Here is a 14,214-nt window from a genome sequence, read left to right on the forward strand (position 1 = left end):
TTCAAGACATAGCCAGTAAGGAGAGTCAGTCTTCTTGTACTTAAGTCGGCATTGTGCCATTTGTATTTAATTCCGATTCAATTTTTGTGTTTCGTCGTCAATACGATGGTCCAAGGGATACAGAGAATCTGAAGTGAAGCATCGGAATCCATAACTAGTGTCACAGGAATGGTTGAAAGCATAGACCGTAAGAAGAGCCACTCTTCTTGTTCTTAAGTCAGCATTGTGCCTTTTATATTTAATTCCGATGCTATTTCTGTCTTTCATCGTCAATAAGAAGGTCCAAGCGATACAGTAAACATATAGTGAAGCATCGGAATTTAATACTGGTCTCACAGGAAATGTTCAAAACATAGTCAGTAAGAAGAGTCAGTATTCTTGTACTTAAGTCGGCATTGTGCCTTTTGTATTTAATTCCGATGCAATTTCTGTGTTTCGTTGTCAATACGAAGGTCCAGGTGATACAGTAAACCTGAAGTGAAGCATCGTAACCTATAACTAGTGTCACAGGAATTGTTCAAAACATAGACAGTAAGAAGAGCCAGTCTTCTTTTATTTAAGTCGGCATTGTGCCTTTTGTATTTAATTCCGATGCAATTTCGGTGTTTCGTCGCCAATAAGAGGGTCCAAGGGCTACAGTAAACCTGAAGTGAAACATCGGAATCTATAACTAGTGCCACAGGAATGGTTCAAAATATAGACAGTAAGAAGAGCCAGTCTTCTTGTACTTAAGTCGGCATTGTGCCTTTTGTATTTAATCCCGATGCAATTTCTGTGTTTTGTCGTCAATTGAAGGTCCAAGGGATACAGTAAACCTGAAGTGAAGCATCGGAATCTATAACTAGTGTCACAGGAATGGTTCAAAACATAGACAGTGAGAAGAGCCAGTCTTCTTGTACTTAAGTCGGCATTGTGCCTTTTGTATTTAATTCCGATGCAATTTCTGTGTTTCACCGTCAATAAGAAGGTCCAAGGGATACAGTAAACATATAGTGAAGCATCGGAATTTAATACTGGTCTCACAGGAGGTGTTCAAAACATAGTCAGTAAGAAGAGTCAGTCTTCTTGTACTTAAGTCGGCATTGTGCCTTTTGTATTTAATTCCGATGCAATTTCTGTGTCTCGTCGTCAATAAGAAGGTCCAAGGGATACAATAAACCTGAAGTGAAGCATCGGAATCTATAACTAGTGCCACAGGAATGGTTCAAAACATAGACAGTAAGAAGAGCCAGTCTTCTTGTACTTAAGTCGGCATTGTGCCTTTTGTATTTAATTCCGATGCAATTTTTGTGTTTTGTCGTCAATAAGAAGGTCCAAGGGATACAGTAAACCTGAAGTGAAGCATCGGTATCTATAACTAGTGTCATAGGAATGGTTCAAAGCATAGACAGTAAGAAGAGCAAGTCTTCTTGTACTTAAGTCGGCATTGTGCCTTTTGTATTTAAATCTGAAGCAATTTCTGTGTTTCGTCGCAATAATAAGGTCCAAGGGATACAGTAAACCTGAAGTGAAGCATCGGAATCAATAACTAGTGTCACAGGAATTGTTCAAAACATAGACAGTAAGAAGAGCCAATCTCCTTGTACTTGAGTCGGCATTGTGCCTTTTGTATTTAATTCCGACGCAATTTCTGTGTTTCGTCGTCAATAAGAATGTCCAAGGGATACAGTAAACCCGAGGTGAAGCATCGCAATCTATAACTAGTGCCACAGGAATGGTTCAAAACATAGACAGTAAGAAGAGCCAGTCTTCTTGTACTTAAGTCGGCATTGTGCCTTTCGTATTTAATTCCGATGCAATTTCTGTGTTTCATCGTCAATAAGAAGGTGCAAGGGATACAGTAAAAATATAGTGTGGCATCGGAATTTAATACTGGTCTCACAGGAGATGTTCAAAACATAGTCAGTAAGAAGAGTCAGTCTTCTTGTACTTAAGTCGGCATTGTGCCTTTTGTATTTAATTCCGATGCAATTTTTGTGTTTCGTCGTCAATAAGAAGGTCCAAGGGAGACAGTAAATCTAAAATGAAGCATCGGAATCTATAACTAGTGTCACAGGAATGGTTGAATACATAGACCGTAAGACGAGCCACTCTTCTTGTACTTAAGTCAGCATTGTGCCTTTTGTATTTAATTCCGATGCAATTTCTGTGTTTCATCGTCAATAAGAAGGTCCAAGCGATATAGTAAACATATAGTGGAGTATCGGAATTTAATACTGGTCTCACAGGAATTGTTCAACACATAGTCAGTAAGAAGAGCCAGTATTCTTGTGCTTAAGTCGGCATTGTGCCTTTTGTATTTAATTCCGATGCAATTTCTGTGTTTCGTCGTCAATAAGAAGGTCCAAGGGCTACAGAAAACCTGAAGTGAAACATCGGAATGTATAACTAATGCCACAGGAATGGTTCTAAACATAGACAGTAAGAAGAGCCAGTCTTCTTGTACTTAAGTCGGCATTGTGCCTTTTGTATTTAATCCCGATGCAATTTCGGTGTTTTGTCGTCAATTATAAGGTCCAAGGGGATACAGTAAACCTGAAGTGAAGCATCGGAATCTATAACTAGTGTCACAGGAATGGTTCAAAGCATAGACAGTAAGATGAGCCACTCTTCTTGTACTTAAGTCTGCATTGTGCCTGTTGTATTTAATTCCGATGCAATTTCTGTGTTTCATCGTCAATAAGAAGGTCCAAGGGATCCAGTAAACATATAGTGAAGCATCGGAATTTAATACTGGTCTCACAGGAGATGTTCAAACATAGTCAGTAAGAAGATTCAGTCTATTTGTACTTAAGTCGGCATTGTGCCTTTTGTATTTAAATGCGATGCAATATCTGTGTTTCATCGTCATTAAGAAGGTCCAAGCGATACAGTAAACATATAGTGAAGTATCGGAATTTAATACTGGTCTCACAGGAGATGTTCAAAACATAGTCAGTAAGAAGACTCAGTCTTCTTGTACCTAAGTCGGAATTGTGCCTTTTGTATTTAAATCTGAAGCAATTTCTGTGTTTCGTCGCAATAATAAGGTCCAAGGGATACAGTAAACCTGAAGTAAAGCATCGGAATCAATAACTAGTGTCACAGGAATGGTTGCTAACATAGACCGTAAGAAGAGCCACTCTTCTTGTACTTAAGTCAGCATTGTGCCTTTTGTATTTAATTCCGATGCAATTTCTGTGTTTCATCGTCAATACGAAGGTCCAAGCGATACAGTAAACATATAGAGAAGCATCGGAATTTAATACTGGTCTCACAGGAGATGTTCAAAACATAGTCAGTAAGAAGAGTCAGTCTTCTTGTACTTAAGTCGGCATTGTGCCTTTCGTATTTAATTCCGATGCAATTTCTGTGTTTCATCGTCAATACGAAGGTCCAAGCGATACAGTAAACATATAGTGAAGCATCGGAATTTAATACTGGTGTAACAGGACATGTTCAAAACATAGTCAGTAAGAAGAGTCAGTATTCTTGTACTTCAGTCGGCATTGTGCCTTTTGTATTTAATTCCGATGCAATTTCTGTGTTTCGTCGTCAATATGAAGGTCCAAGGAATACAGTAAACCTGAAGTGAAGCATCGTAATCTATAACTAGTGTCACAGGAATTGTTCAAAACATAGACAGTAAGAAGAGCCAGTCTTCTTTTACTTAAGTCGGCATTGTGCCTTTTGTATTTAATTCCGATGCAATTTCGGTGTTTCGTCGCCAATAAGAGGGTCCAAGGGCTACAGTAAACCTGAAGTGAAACATCGGAATCTATAACTAGTGCCACAGGAATGGTTCAAAATATAGACAGTAAGAAGAGCCATTCTTCTTGTACTTAAGTCGGCATTGTGCCTTTTGTATTTAATCCCGATGCAATTTCTGTGTTTTGTCGTCGATTGAAGGTCCAAGGGATCCAGTAAACCTGAAGTGAAGAATCGGAATCTATAACTACTGTCACAGGAATGGTTCAAAACATAGACAGTGAGAAGGGCCAGTCTTCTTGTACTTAAGTCGGCATTATGCCTTTTGTATTTAATTCCGATGCAATTTCTGTGTTTCATCGTCAATAAGAAGGTCCAAGGGATACAGTAAACATATAGTGAAGCATCGGAATTTAATACTGGTCTCACAGGAGGTGTGCAAAACATGGTCAGTAAGAAGAGTCAGTCTTCTTGGACTTACGTCGGCATTGTGCCTTTTGTATTTAATTCCGATGCAATTTCTGTGTCTCGTCGTCAATAAGAAGGTCCAAGGGATACAATAAACCTGAAGTGAAGCATCGGAATCTATAACTAGTGCCACAGGAATGGTTCAAAACATAGACGGTAAGAAGAGCCAGTCTTCTTGTACTTAAGTCGGCATTGTGCCTTTTGTATATAATTCCGATGCAATTTTTGTGTTTTGTCGTCAATAAGAAGGTCCAAGGGATACAGTAAACCTGAAGTGAAGCATCGGAATCAATAACTAGTGTCACAGGAATTGTTCAAAACATAGACAGTAAGAAGAGCCAATCTTCTTGTACTTGAGTCGACATTGTGCCTTTTGTATTTCATTCCGACGCAATTACTGTGTTTCGTCGTCAATAAGAAGGTCCAAGGGATACAGAAATCCCGAGGTGAAGCATCGCAATCTATAACTAGTGCCACAGGAATGGTTCAAAACATAGACAGCAAGAAGAGCCAGTCTTCTTGTACTTAAGTCGGCATTGTGCCTTTCGTATTTAATTCCGATGCAATTTCTGTGTTTCATCGACAATAAGAAGGTGCAAGGGATACAGTAAAAATATAGTGTGGCATCGGAATTTAATACTGGTCTCACAGGAGATGTTCAAAACATAGTCAGTAAGAAGAGCCAGTCATCTTGTACTTAAGTCGGCATTGTGCCTTATGTATTTAATTCCGACGCAATTTCTGTGTTTCGTCGTCAATAAGAAGGTCCAAGGGATACAGTAAACCCGAGGTGAAGCATCGCAATCTATAACTAGTGCCACAGGAATGGTTCAAAACATAGACAGTAAGAAGAGCCAGTCTTCTTGTACTTAAGTCGGCGTTGTGCCTTTTGTATTTAATTCCGACGCAATTTCTGTGTTTCGTCGTCAATAAGAAGGTCCAAGGGATACAGTAAACCCGAGGTGAAGCATCGCAATCTATAACTAGTGCCACAGGAATGGTTCAAAACATAGACAGTAAGAAGAGTCAGTTTTCTTGTACTTAAGTCGGCATTGTGCCTTTTGTATTTAATACCGATGCAATTTCTGTGTTTCGTCGTCAATAAGAAGCTCCAAGGGATACAGTAAACCTGAAGTGAAGCATCGGAATCTATAACTAGTGTCACAGGAATGGTTCAAAGCATAGACAGTAAGAAGAGCCTCTCTTCTTGTACTTAAGTCGGCATTGTGCCTGTTGTATTTAATTCCGATGCAATTTCAGTGTTTCATCGTCAATAAGAAGGTCCAAGGGATCCAGTAAACATATAGTGAAGCATCGGAATTTAATACTGGTCTCACAGGAGATGTTCAAAACATAGTCAGTAAGAAGATTCAGTCTTTTTGTACTTAAGTCGGCATTGTGCCTTTTGTATATAAATGCGATGCAATATCTGTGTTTCATCGTCATTAAGAAGGTCCAAGCGATACAGTAAACATATAGTGAAGTATCGGAATTTAATACTGGTCTCACAGGAGATGTTCAAAACATAGTCAGTAAGAAGACTCAGTCTTCTTGTACTTAAGTCGGAATTGTGCCTTTTGTATTTAAATCTGAATCAATTTCTGTGTTTCGTCGCAATAATAAGGTCCAAGGGATACAGTAAACCTGAAGTGAAGCATCGGAATCAATAACTAGTGTCACAGGAATGGTTGCTAACATAGACCGTAAGAAGAGCCACTATTCTTGTACTTCAGTCAGCATTGTGCCTTTTGTATTTAATTCCGATGCAATTTCTGTGTTTCATCGTCAATACGAAGGTCCAAGCGATACAGTAAACATATAGTGAAGCATCGGAATTTAATACTGGTCTCACAGGACATGTTCAAAACATAGTCAGTAAGAAGAGTCAGTATTCTTGTACTTAAGTCGGTATTGTACCTTTTGTATTTAATTCCGATGCAATTTCTGTGTTTCGTCGTCAATACGAAGGTCCAAGGGATACAGTAAACCTGAAGTGAAACATCGGAATCTATAACTAGTGCCACAGGAATGGTTCAAAATATAGACAGTAAGAAGAGCCAGTCTACTTGTACTTAAGTTGGCATTGTGCCTTTTCTATTTAATCCCGATGCAATTTCTGTGATTTGTCGTCAAGTAGAAGGTCCAAGGGATACAGTAAACCTGAAGTGAAGCATCGTAATCTATAACTAGTGTCACAAGAATGGTTCAAAACATAGACAGTGAGAAGAGCCAGTCTTCTTGTACTTAAGTCGGCATTGTGCCTTTTGTATATAATTGCGATGCAATTTCTGTGTTTCATCGTCAATAAGATGGTCCAAGGGATACAGTAAACATATAGTGAAGCATCGGAATTTAATACTGGTCTCACAGGAGATGTTCAAAACATAGTCAGTAAGAAGAGTCAGTCTTCTTGTACTTAAGTCGGCATTGTGCCTTTTGTATTTAATTCCGATGCAATTTCTGTGTCTCGTCGTCAATAAGAAGGTCCAAGGGATACAGTAAACCTTAAGTGAAGCATCGGAATCTATAACAAGTGTCACAGGAATGGTTCAAAACATAGACAGTAAGAAGAGCCAGTCTTCTTGTACTTAAGTGGGCATTGTGCCTTTTGAATTTAAATCTGAAGCAATTTCTGTGTTTCGTCGCTATAATAAGGTCCAAGGGATACAGTAAACCTGAAGTGAAGCATCGGAATCAATAACTAGTGTCACAGGAATTGTTGAAAACATAGGCAGTAAGAAGAGCCAGTCTTCTTGTACTTGAATCTGCATTGTGCCTCTTGTATTTATTTCCGACGCAATTTCTGTGTTTCGTCGTCAATAAGAAGGTCCAAAGGACACAGTAAACCCGAAGTGAAGCATCGCCATCTATAACTAGTGCCACAGGAATGGTTCAAAACATAGACAGTAAGAAGAGCCAGTCTTCTTGTACTTAAGTCGGCATTGTGCCTTTCGTATTTAATTCCGATGCAATTTCTGTGTTTCATCGTCAATACGAAGGTCCAAGCGATACAGTAAACATATAGTGAAGCATCGGAATTTAATACTGGTGTAACAGGACATGTTCAAAACATAGTCAGTAAGAAGAGTCAGTATTCTTGAACTTCAGTCGGCATTGTGCCTTTTGTATTTAATTCCGATACAAATTCTGTGTTTCGTCGTCAATACGAAGGTCCAAGGGATACAGTAAACCTGAAGTAAAGCATCGTAATCTATAACTAGTGTCACAGGAATTGTTCAAAACATAGACAGTAAGAAGAGCCAGTCTTCTTTTACTTAAGTCGGCATTGTGCCTTTTGTATTTAATTCCGATGCAATTTCGGTGTTTCGTCGCCAATAAGAGGGTCCAAGGGCTACAGTAAACCTGAAGTGAAACATCGGAATCTATAACTAGTGCCACAGGAATGGTTCAAAATATAGACAGTAAGAAGAGCCAGTCTTCTTGTACTTAAGTCGGCATTGTGCCTTTTGTATTTAATCCCGATGCAATTTCTGTGTTTTGTCGTCGATTGAAGGTCCAAGGGATACAGTAAACCTGAAGTGAAGCATCGGAATCTATAACTAGTGTCACAGGAATGGTTCGAAACATAGACAGTGAGAAGAGCCAGTCTTCTTGTACTTAAGTCGGCATTGTGCCTTTTGTATTTAATTCCGATGCAATTTCTGTGTTTCATCGTCAATAAGAAGGTCCAAGGGATACAGTAAACATATAGTGAAGCATCGGAATTTAATACTGGTCTCACAGGAGGTGTGCAAAACATAGTCAGTAAGAAGAGTCAGTCTTCTTGGACTTAAGTCGGCATTGTGCCTTTTGTATTTAATTCCGAGGCAATTTTTGTGTTTCGTCGTCAATAAGAAAGTCCAAGGGATACCGTAAATCTGAAGTGAGGCATCGGAATCCATAACTAGTGTCACAGGAATGGTTGAATACAAAGACCGTAAGACGAGCCACTCTTCTTGTACTTAAGTCAGCATTGTGCCTTTTGTATTTAATTCCGATGCAATTTCTGTGTTTCATCGTCAATAAGAAGGTCCAAGGGATCCAGTAAACATATAGTGAAGCATCGGAATTTAATACTGGTCTCACAGGAGATGTTCAAAACATAGTCAGTAAGAAGATTCAGTCTTTTTGTACTTAAGTCGGCATTGTGCCTTTTGTATATAAATGCGATGCAATATCTGTGTTTCATCGTCATTAAGAAGGTCCAAGCGATACAGTAAACATATAGTGAAGTATCGGAATTTAATACTGGTCTCACAGGAGATGTTCAAAACATAGTCAGTAAGAAGATTCAGTCTTTTTGTACTTAAGTCGGCATTGTGCCTTTTGTATATAAATGCGATGCAATATCTGTGTTTCATCGTCATTAAGAAGGTCCAAGCGATACAGTAAACATATAGTGAAGTATCGGAATTTAATACTGGTCTCACAGGAGATGTTCAAAACATAGTCAGTAAGAAGACTCAGTCTTCTTGTACTTAAGTCGGAATTGTGCCTTTTGTATTTAAATCTGAATCAATTTCTGTGTTTCGTCGCAATAATAAGGTCCAAGGGATACAGTAAACCTGAAGTGAAGCATCGGAATCAATAACTAGTGTCACAGGAATGGTTGCTAACATAGACCGTAAGAAGAGCCACTATTCTTGTACTTCAGTCAGCATTGTGCCTTTTGTATTTAATTCCGATGCAATTTCTGTGTTTCATCGTCAATACGAAGGTCCAAGCGATACAGTAAACATATAGTGAAGCATCGGAATTTAATACTGGTCTCACAGGACATGTTCAAAACATAGTCAGTAAGAAGAGTCAGTATTCTTGTACTTAAGTCGGTATTGTACCTTTTGTATTTAATTCCGATGCAATTTCTGTGTTTCGTCGTCAATACGAAGGTCCAAGGGATACAGTAAACCTGAAGTGAAACATCGGAATCTATAACTAGTGCCACAGGAATGGTTCAAAATATAGACAGTAAGAAGAGCCAGTCTACTTGTACTTAAGTTGGCATTGTGCCTTTTCTATTTAATCCCGATGCAATTTCTGTGATTTGTCGTCAATTAGAAGGTGCAAGGGATACAGTAAACCTGAAGTGAAGCATCGTAATCTATAACTAGTGTCACAAGAATGGTTCAAAACATAGACAGTGAGAAGAGCCAGTCTTCTTGTACTTAAGTCGGCATTGTGCCTTTTGTATATAATTGCGATGCAATTTCTGTGTTTCATCGTCAATAAGATGGTCCAAGGGATACAGTAAACATATAGTGAAGCATCGGAATTTAATACTGGTCTCACAGGAGATGTTCAAAACATAGTCAGTAAGAAGAGTCAGTCTTCTTGTACTTAAGTCGGCATTGTGCCTTTTGTATTTAATTCCGATGCAATTTCTGTGTCTCGTCGTCAATAAGAAGGTCCAAGGGATACAGTAAACCTTAAGTGAAGCATCGGAATCTATAACAAGTGTCACAGGAATGGTTCAAAACATAGACAGTAAGAAGAGCCAGTCTTCTTGTACTTAAGTGGGCATTGTGCCTTTTGAATTTAAATCTGAAGCAATTTCTGTGTTTCGTCGCTATAATAAGGTCCAAGGGATACAGTAAACATATAGTGAAGCATCGGAATTTAATACTGGTGTAACAGGACATGTTCAAAACATAGTCAGTAAGAAGAGTCAGTATTCTTGTACTTCAGTCGGCATTGTGCCTTTTGCATTTAATTCCGATACAAATTCTGTGTTTCGTCGTCAATACGAAGGTCCAAGGGATACAGTAAACCTGAAGTAAAGCATCGTAATCTATAACTAGTGTCACAGGAATTGTTCAAAACATAGACAGTAAGAAGAGCCAGTCTTCTTTTACTTAAGTCGGCATTGTGCCTTTTGTATTTAATTCCGATGCAATTTCGGTGTTTCGTCGCCAATAAGAGGGTCCAAGGGCTACAGTAAACCTGAAGTGAAACATCGGAATCTATAACTAGTGCCACAGGAATGGTTCAAAATATAGACAGTAAGAAGAGCCAGTCTTCTTGTACTTAAGTCGGCATTGTGCATTTTGTATTTAATCCCGATGCAATTTCTGTGTTTTGTCGTCGATTGAAGGTCCAAGGGATACAGTAAACCTGAAGTGAAGCATCGGAATCTATAACTAGTGTCACAGGAATGGTTCGAAACATAGACAGTGAGAAGAGCCAGTCTTCTTGTACTTAAGTCGGCATTGTGCCTTTTGTATTTAATTCCGATGCAATTTCTGTGTTTCATCGTCAATAAGAAGGTCCAAGGGATACAGTAAACATATAGTGAAGCATCGGAATTTAATACTGGTCTCACAGGAGGTGTGCAAAACATAGTCAGTAAGAAGAGTCAGTCTTCTTGGACTTAAGTCGGCATTGTGCCTTTTGTATTTAATTCCGAGGCAATTTTTGTGTTTCGTCGTCAATAAGAAAGTCCAAGGGATACCGTAAATCTGAAGTGAGGCATCGGAATCCATAACTAGTGTCACAGGAATGGTTGAATACAAAGACCGTAAGACGAGCCACTCTTCTTGTACTTAAGTCAGCATTGTGCCTTTTGTATTTAATTCCGATGCAATTTCTGTGTTTCATCGTCAATAAGAAGGTCCAAGCGATACAGTAAACATATAGTGAAGCATCGGAATTTAATACTGGTCTCACAGGAGATGTTCAAAACATTGTCAGTAAGAATATTCAGTCTTTTTGTACTTAAGTCGGCATTGTGCCTTTTGTATTTAATTCCGATGCAATTTCTGTGTTTCATCGTCAATAAGAAGGGCCCAGCGATACGGTAAACATATAGTGAAGTATCGGGATTCAATACTGGTCTCACAGGAGAGGTTCAAAGCATAGTCAGTAAGAAGAGTCAGTATTCTTGTACTTACGTCGGCATTGTGCCTTTTGTATTTACATCTGAAGCAATTTCTGTGTTTCGTTGCAATAATATGGTCCAAGGGATACAGTAAACCTGAAGTGAAGCATCGGAATCAATAACTAGTGTCACAGGAATGGTTGAAAACATAGACCGTAAGAAGAGCCACTCTTCTTGTATTTAAGTCAGCATTGTGCCTTTTGTATTTAATTCCGATGCAATTTCTGTGTTTCATCGTCAATAAGAAGGTCCAAGCGATACAGTAAACATATAGTGAAGCATCGGAATTTAATACTGGTCTCACAGGAAATGTTCAAAACATAGTGAGTAAGAAGAGTCAGTATTCTTGTACTTAAGTCGGCATTGTGCCTTTTGTATTTAATTCCGATGCAATTTCTGTGTTTCGTCCTCAATACGAAGGTCCAAGGGATACAGTAAAAATGAAGCGAAGCATCGGATTCTATAACTAGTGTCACAGGAATTGTTCAAAACATAGACAGTAAGAAGAGCCAGTCTTCTTGTACTTAAGTTGGCATTGTGCCTTTTGTATTTAATTCCGATGCAATTTCTGTGTTTCGTCGTCAATAAGAATGTCCAAGGGCTACAGTAAACCTGAAGTGAATCATCGGCATCTATAACTAGTGCCACAGGAATGGTTCAAAACATAGACAGAAAGAAGAGCCAGTCTTCTTGTACTTAAGTCGGCATTGTGCCTTTTGTATTTAATCCCAATGCAATTTCTGTGTTTTGTCGTCAATAATAAGGTCCAAGGGATACAGTAAACCTGAAGTGAAGCATCGGAAACTATAAGTAGTGTCACAGGAATGGTTCAAAACATAGACAGTAAGAAGAGCCACTCTTCTTGTACTTAAGTCGGCATTGTGCCTTTTGTATTTAATTCCGATGCAATTTCTTTGTTTCATCGTCAATAAGAAGGTCCAAGGGATGCAGTTAACATATAGTGAAGCATCGGAATTTAATACTGGTCTCACAGGAGGTGTTCAAAACATAGTCAGTAAGAAGAGTCAGTCTTTTTGTACTTAAGTCGGCATTGTGCCTTTTGTATTTAATTCTGAAGCAATTTCTGTGTTTCGTCGTCAATAACAAGGTCCAAGGGATACAGTAAACCTGAAGTGAAGCATCGGAATCAATAACTAGTGTCACAGGAATGGTTAAAAACATAGACCGTAAGAAGAGCCTCTCTTCTAGTACTTAAGTCAGCATTGTGCCTTTTGTATTTAATTCCGATGCAATTTCTGTATTTCATCGTCAATAAGAAGGTCCAAGCGATACAGTAAACATATAGTGAAGCAACGGAATTTAATACTGGTCTCACAGGAGATGTTCAAAACATAGTCAGTAAGAATAGTCAGGCTTTTTGTACTTAAGTCGGCATTGTGCCTTTTGTATTTAATTCCGATGCAATTTCTGTGTTTCATCGTCAATAAGAAGGTCCAAGCGATACGGTAAACATATAGTGAAGTATCGGGATTCAATACTGGTCTCACAGGAGATGTTCAAAGCATAGTCAGTAAGAAGAGTCAGTCTTCTTGTACTTAAGTCGGCATTGTGCCTTTTGTATTTACATCTGAAGCAATTTCTGTGTTTCGTCGCAATAATATGGTCCAAGGGATACAGTAAACCTGAAGTGAAGCATCGGAATCAATAACTAGTGTCACAGGAATGGTTGAAAACATAGACCGTTAGAAGAGCCACTCTTCTTGCACTTAAGTCAGCATTGTGCTTTTTGTATTTAATTCCGATGCAATTTCTGTGTTTCATCGTCAATAAGAAGGTCCAAGCGATACAGTAAACATATAGTGAAGCATCGGAATTTAATACTGGTCTCACAGGAAATGTTCAAAACATAGTGAGTAAGAAGAGTCAGTATTCTTGTACTTAAGTCGGCATTGTGCCTTTTGTATTTAATTCCGATGCAATTTCTGTGTTTCGTCCTCAATACGAATGTCCAAGGGATACAGTAAAAATGAAGCGAAGCATCGGAATCTATAACTAGTGTCACAGGAATTGTTCAAAACATAGACAGTAAGAAGAGCCAGTCTTCTTGTACTTAAGTCGGCATTGTGCCTTCTGTATTTAATTCCGATGCAATTTCTGTGTTTCGTCGTCAATAAGAAGGTCCAAGGGCTACAGTAAACCTGAAGTGAATCATCGGCATCTATAACTAGTGCCACAGGAATGGTTCAAAACATAGACAGAAAGAAGAGCCAGTCTTCTGGTACTTAAGTCGGCATTGTGCCTTTTGTATTTAATCCCAAAGCAATTTCTGTGTTTTGTCGTCAATAATAAGGTCCAAGGGATACAGTAAACCTGAAGTGAAGCATCGGAAACTATATCTAGTGTCACAGGAATGGTTCAAAACATAGACAGTAAGAAGAGCCACTCTTCTTGTACTTAAGTCGGCATTGTGCCTTTTGTATTTAATTCCGATGCAATTTCTGAGTTTCATCGTCAATAAGAAGGTGCAAGGGATACAGTAAACATATAGTGTGGCATCGGAATTTAATACTGGTCTCATAGGAGATGTTCAAGACATAGCCAGTAAGGAGAGTCAGTCTTCTTGTACTTAAGCCGGCATTGTGCCATTTGTATTTAATTCCGATTCAATTTTTGTGTTTCGTCGTCAATACGATGGTCCAAGGGATACAGAGAATCTGAAGTGAAGCATCGGAATCCATAACTAGTGTCACAGGAATGGTTGAAAGCATAGACCGTAAGAAGAGCCACTCTTCTTGTTCTTAAGTCAGCATTGTGCCTTTTATATTTAATTCCGATGCAATTTCTGTCTTTCATCGTCAATAAGAAGGTCCAAGCGATACAGTAAACATATAGTGAAGCATCGGAATTTAGTACTGGTCTCACAGGAAATGTTCAAACATAGTCAGTAAGAAGAGTCAGTATTCTTGTACTTAAGTCGGCATTGTGCCTTTTGTATTTAATTCCGATGCAATTTCTGTGTTTCGTCGTCAATACGAAGGTCCAGGGGATACAGTAAACCTGAAGTGAAGCATCGTAACCTAAAACTAGTGTCACAGGAATTGTTCAAAACCTAGACAGTAAGAAGAGCCAGTCTTCTTTTATTTAAGTCGGCATTGTGCCTTTTGTATTTAATTCCGATGCAATTTCGGTGTTTCGTCGCCAATAAGAGGGTCCAAGGGCTACAG

This window comes from Schistocerca piceifrons, unplaced genomic scaffold (genome assembly GCF_021461385.2).
Source record: "Schistocerca piceifrons isolate TAMUIC-IGC-003096 unplaced genomic scaffold, iqSchPice1.1 HiC_scaffold_2325, whole genome shotgun sequence".
Classification (NCBI taxonomy): domain Eukaryota; kingdom Metazoa; phylum Arthropoda; class Insecta; order Orthoptera; family Acrididae; genus Schistocerca; species Schistocerca piceifrons.